Source organism: Castor canadensis, chromosome 4 (genome assembly GCF_047511655.1).
Source record: "Castor canadensis chromosome 4, mCasCan1.hap1v2, whole genome shotgun sequence".
Taxonomy (NCBI): domain Eukaryota; kingdom Metazoa; phylum Chordata; class Mammalia; order Rodentia; family Castoridae; genus Castor; species Castor canadensis.
The window spans coordinates 3,770,916-3,776,823 of record NC_133389.1 but is presented as its reverse complement, the minus strand read 5'-3'; positions in this window follow the sequence as shown (position 1 = coordinate 3,776,823).

Sequence of the window (5,908 nt, the reverse complement as noted above, 5' to 3'; positions counted from 1 at the left end):
AAGATCCACCTGTTGGGGGGAGGGACTATGAAATGAAGATGTCTTCGAAGACCTGAAGCTATCAAAATAGCAATGGCCTGCTAGAACCCTCTCTCCTCCTCTGGTCTGGTGGAGTGCGGGCGAGCCCGTGTCTGGTGGTGCCAGACTCGTGACTGCCTGGGAGTTCTTTTCAATCTCTGATTGCTCTGAGTTCATTACCTCGGAAAACACATTAAAAATAACGGTGAGAAAAGCTCTTCAACACCTCTCACAAATTCTAACAGTCGGGTGCAATTTGGATTAAATAAAATATATATTTATTTTATGGAACAAACATGCAGACAATAAAATTTTGTTTAACAGTAACCACATTACTCAAGACTCAGTAATGAAATTCTAAACTTTATTACTGAATATTAGGTTCGAGTGGCATGATTGAGCTGATGGAATTTCTCACTTGTCTCCAAAAAGATTTCCTTTCCCTCCTACTCATTTATTTGGGTGATTCTTGGGGCTGCTCACCAGCTCAGATGGGCCTGAGCACCCTGGTTTGTGGCTGGGACCAACAGCTGTGCCCTTCCTGGGTTGAGCCTCAGAGTCCTGCCAGCCCAGGCTGGGGACAGGTGTTGGGACACTAAGCTGCCATGTTGGCAGGACTCTGTGCAGTAGGGATGGGTGGAGAGAGGGGCTAAGATGGAAGCTCCAGCTGTGGGCAGGTCCAGGAAGTCTGCATGCAAATTGCTTCCACGTTTATATGAAATTCTTCCCATCTTGCCAGCCAGATTGGGACCTGTTTGTGTCCTTTTTAAGAATGAAGAAAACTTTCCCTGAATCCTCCCTTCCAACCCAAGTCTTCTTGGCAGAATCTTGCTGCTGTGCCATGCCTAAGTCTACACTTAAGTCCACACCCAACTCCACACCTCAGTCCACACTCAACTCCACATCTCAGTCCACACCTCAGTCCACACCTCAGTCCACACCCAAGTCCACACCTCAGTCCACACCTCAGTCCACACCCAAGTCCACACCTCAGACCACACCTCAGTCCACACCCAACTCCACACCTCAGTCCAAATCTCAGTCCATGCCTCAGTCCACACCTCACTCCATGCCCAAGTTGGTCTCTGCTTGGACAGTTAAAATTCACCTCAAGGAGAGGGAATGCAATGTTTATCCTTGAAGGATGTCCCATGGTAGGACAAGGACAAAGGTCCCGTTAGGAAGGAAGAAGGTGAGGGAACAGGGCACAGGGATGGCCACAGGGTGGGAGAACTAGAGTGTCCCCTGCAACGTGTGGCATGGACCACCAGGCAGAGTGGAGCTCAGACCCAGGACAGAGCAGGGGTACTGCAGTGAAAAGTGCTTGCCAGGAGGGGGCAAGGGGCACCATTCCAGCTTTGGTGTCAAGAGGGCTTTGTTGGTCGTTTGTAAGTCACAGACTCCTTGTTCTCCTGAGAGGTTCTTGGTCTCCATTGCTCTGTGGAAGTCTGTCTCCCCTTGAGCATCTGAGGAAGCCATGAGTGAGCACGGGTGCCGGGAGCCAATGCTGGGCAGAGAGCAAGCAGCAGTGCTGCCATCATCATTGGGGACGTCTCTTTGTCCTGGGGATTCTTCAGTTGGCCACGATGGAAGCCATCTGCTGTCTTTGCTGGGATCTCTCTGCTGAAAGCCTGGGTGAGTGAGCCAGCATCAGTGGGTGGTGTGTTGTCATAGCTCTGGATACTTTCATTAGTGCACAGAATTCCCCAAAGCCTAGATTTCCTTTCGTCCCTGCCATTTGGACCACTGTCATTTCCTGCTCGTCTATAAATTGTGTGGCTGACCCAGGCTACCTTGTGAGCTGCCTTTTTTGGTAAATACTCAAAACACTTGGCACAAACTCTCAGGTGCTGTAATCACAGCAAGGGCCCTGTGATGTCACCATCCAAAGTGGCTTCATTGGCCTTCCATCCACAAACACACAGATTTTGTACTGTCTTGGTCAATGAGGTGATAGTGAAAGTTTCTATTACACAGGTTTTGGAAACACCGGTTGAACACAGTGCTCTTGGTCAGATGGTTCCTCAGTGCATGTAGGAATGTTCTCCCTCCACAGGGGACACTGACTCACTGAAAGGCAGTTGGCTGAGGCTCTTGTTCATCTTTTGGACAATAGAAAGGTCTCTTTAAGGAGGGAGAGAATAAAAGGAAGAGAAGAACCCATTATGAAGCTCCAAGTCTATACCTAACTGTTGGTCAGGTGAACTTGCTTCATGAATCCTAGCATAAAACAGTGACCAGGAAGCGAGGTGGTGGCTGCTATCTGGGGCTGCCATTGAGCAGACTCCTGAACAGACTCTAGGATTAGCAAAAGACAGCAGGTCTACCATGAGCTGTCCCAAACATACAGACCAATTACCTGGTTTCTGTTTCCAGACGTGTGACATTACTCTTTAGGGACATTGCTCTTTATGGTTTTGATGACACAGTGCTCCTGGGCTGGAACACACAAGCTGGAATCGGTGCCTTCCACAGGAAGTGGTGCTCAGTGGCTCTGTCCTGGGTGCAGGAGGTCTGGTTGCATACCTATGCTCCTATGCACCCCACCTTCCCTGCTCCAGCCATGCCTTCTCTTTCCAAAAGGTCAGCATGAGGAGGAAAGCTTTAGCTGAATGGGGAAGTGAGAAGCAGATGGACTCTCAAGTCCATAAAAAAGTAAAGCCCCCTTCCAGAATTCTAAATCTATAAAAAGTAGTAACGAGGATACAGGGCCCCAAATTACCTGGCACTTATGCTAATGTGCTACTGAACCCTCTGGAGGAGATGGTCTTGCTGGTCCAAGGCTGTGCGGCATCAGCGCAGACCTGTAGGCAGGTTTGCTGTGCGCTTGGCCAACCTGAGCCACGGTGCATGGCAGCCCTCGGCCTCTTCAACCTGTATTCTGCTCAGGTCTCTACTGAATTCTTCAGGCTGTTTGAATTTCTTGATGGTTGCAGCCACACTACTAAATTAGCTTTTTCACCAGTAAGTAGCTGCAAATATGTCCTTTAGGAAGTTCTCAGGGCTCCTTGTCAGTGGAAGTGAGAAGATATTCCTGGGTGGGGATTGGGTGCAGAGAACCAAGACTATCTTTGGGCTTAGCACAGGATTCTTTACCTTCGCAATTAACTCTGGGCACAGAGGCCATGTTCCCACAGTCCTTTTGGATTCCCGATTGTGCAGGACAAAGTGTGTGACGTTCCTCCGCTGTTTAGTATGACAAATTGGCCAATGTTTGTGTGGTTTGAGCATCCTCTATTGTTCTGTGGCTTCATGGTGGTGGCAGCCCTCGAGGTGCCAAGGCAAGCGATGACCTGACATAGGCCACGTTCATTCCACAACTCATGTCTTCCCAGTTGCTACTGAAAGTGCCTCCTTGGACTGGCGTGGCCAGGGCTGGCAGCTTGGTGCACCATTAATTCTGTCTTTTATTCCGTGTACATCCGCAGTCTTGTCGGTTTTGTGGCCACACTTAGAATTCAATCCAATGGTTTTAAAAAAATGTCTCCAACATCTTCTTAGGTACTTGAAAATGACTGGTCATGCTCTTCTTTTTGTGAGTCTAATTTCCTGCAAACTGCCCCCATGCATTCTATCTCCTGGGAGACTGTCACCTTACTCTTCAGGTTGTGCTCGGTGGAGTCTGGCCTGTGGCTGTTGTGCCTCCTTTGAGATCTGCGCTGATTTGGCCATGAAAAAACACAGTGCTTTCACAAGAAAACAATCCCCTCATAACACCTTTGATTTAATAAGTGAAGCTTTACAAATAAAAAATGGAAGTGCTTTTTCAAAAGCAGCCATGCCCAGAGGTCCTGAGGGTGTTGCAATGCCACCACCACATCTGGCTCCAATGCCACCCTGAGATGGTTTCCACAGCGTGAACCAGGAAGAGGGGTGGCAGAAGAAACGCCAGCAGACCTTTTGGTAGCAGAGTCCTTGGTCAGTTGGCAGGTCGTGATTTACATATTCATAATCAAGCAGGTCTGGGAGCCTGCGTAGGCATGAGGCACTGATGAGAAAAAAGTTGATTTATGATGATCTCTACAACATGGTCCCCCAAGATGTGTTCTGCAGCTCAGAGACTCAGGTGTAAGCTCTATTAATTTTGCAGAGCTGTCTGGGGTGACCCGGCTGTTTAAAGGTTAACTGTCTTTATACTTAGGATATGGGTATTTCTGTTTCGGTTCTTCCTTTGTTTGTGATAATGATTTATAAAACCCTACACGCAAAGCCAGCAAAATGGCTCTGACTCCTTAGCATGATACCTCTTACCTGACTACACTGTTGAGAGACATGAAGTATTATTCAAATCCTTTGCAGTGACAGCTTGGAAAGGCTGCTATTTTCCACGGTCTCCTTCTGGACACAGTGGAAGGAAAACATCAACCACGCAGGATTGTGCATTAGGAAGGGAAGAAGATGCACTTGGGCGAAGATGGCAGACCACATGTGTGGGGGGGTACTGGGGTTTCTTCCTGGACCTCCTTCCCATGTTTTCTTTGCCTACAGTATTCTCCAAATGCCGTTCAGATTCAAACATGATTGTGTTCTCAGGTGCCATTCTTTTACGTTTCCTTGTATGAGAGAGCATGTAATTTTTCTCTTCTGACAGCTTTGGAAATATGACAACTTGCTTTGTAAATCTGGTTTTGAATGCCACATGTTGGAAATTCTGTGACCTTAGAAAATTTGTCAGTCACTTGTTTATCTTTCCATGCTAGTGGTAATAGGATCATCTCACAGAAGCAGTTACCGGTGTTTCTTTGGACGCAAAGCATTCTTTTGATTTGGGATGAGGGCCAGTGCTCCTCCAAAGGACTTGCTGCTTCACCGCGCATGGTGCGTGCCCTGTGCTGACGTGGTGGGGTTGGCACTTGGTGGAGGTGGGGCGTCTGCTCTGTCCACTTTCTCCTCCTACCTCCCTGTGGGCTTGCTAAGCTTTGGTCAGACACTTGGCCAAGGATTAGCGTTACCATGGTTACCTGAGAGCGCATGGTACTCACATCCAAACTTTTTGGTTGCATTATCTTGTAGATGAAAGATTTTTCTCTCTGTATGAGTGTTTACTGTTTTAGAAAATAGGTACACACGTTGATACTGATTTCAAATGCATGATAAAACATACATAATTTAGAAATTAAGGTGACTTGGAGTGGTGGAGTGGCTCAAGTGGTACAGTGCCTGCCTAGCAGGCATGAGACCCTGAGTTCAAGCCCCACTACCACAAAAAAATAGATGACTGATATGGGTACAATACAATATTTCAAGCTATTTATTTTACTTACTAATTAATTGCACAAATTTGCTTTTTGCTTTTACCTTGTAAAGGTTTGCAACCAGGTTCTGAATGCTTAGTTGCTACATGTCTTGTTAGTTGCAATGACTTCCTCCTGTCATTAATGGCTCAGTGTGTAGCATGAGTGTGGGTGGGGTCTGTCACTCACAGTGGGAAGCGGGTTAATGTGCCTTTACTGCTGTTTTGTGATTTCCCCAATAAAGAAGAGCTGGTCACTACTGCTTGCTCATTGCTAATCTTCTCGTTGTTACAGCTGTCTTCAAGCACCATATCCTTTGTATAAATCTTTTCCTAAGCTGCCTGCCCACTTTGGGAAGGCAACACTAAGCAATGCAGTTGGTAAGTCCCCATTTGCCAGTCACAGGTACGTGTGACAGTGCCCCAACTCTCCCTCTATCCCGGCATTTCTGCATCGCATGAATGTCTTATTGGGGCATGTACATTCCTCTTCGTGATGGCCATTTCATCGAAGGGGCAGATGACAGTTTATTGTTTTCACTGATGACAGAGCACGGTCATTGGAGTCAAAAGTCCAGGTTGAAAAACACTCCACCAGACCCTAGCTTAGGGACTCTGAGCAAGGTGTAAACTCTCTGGACTTCAGTTTCCTCACCT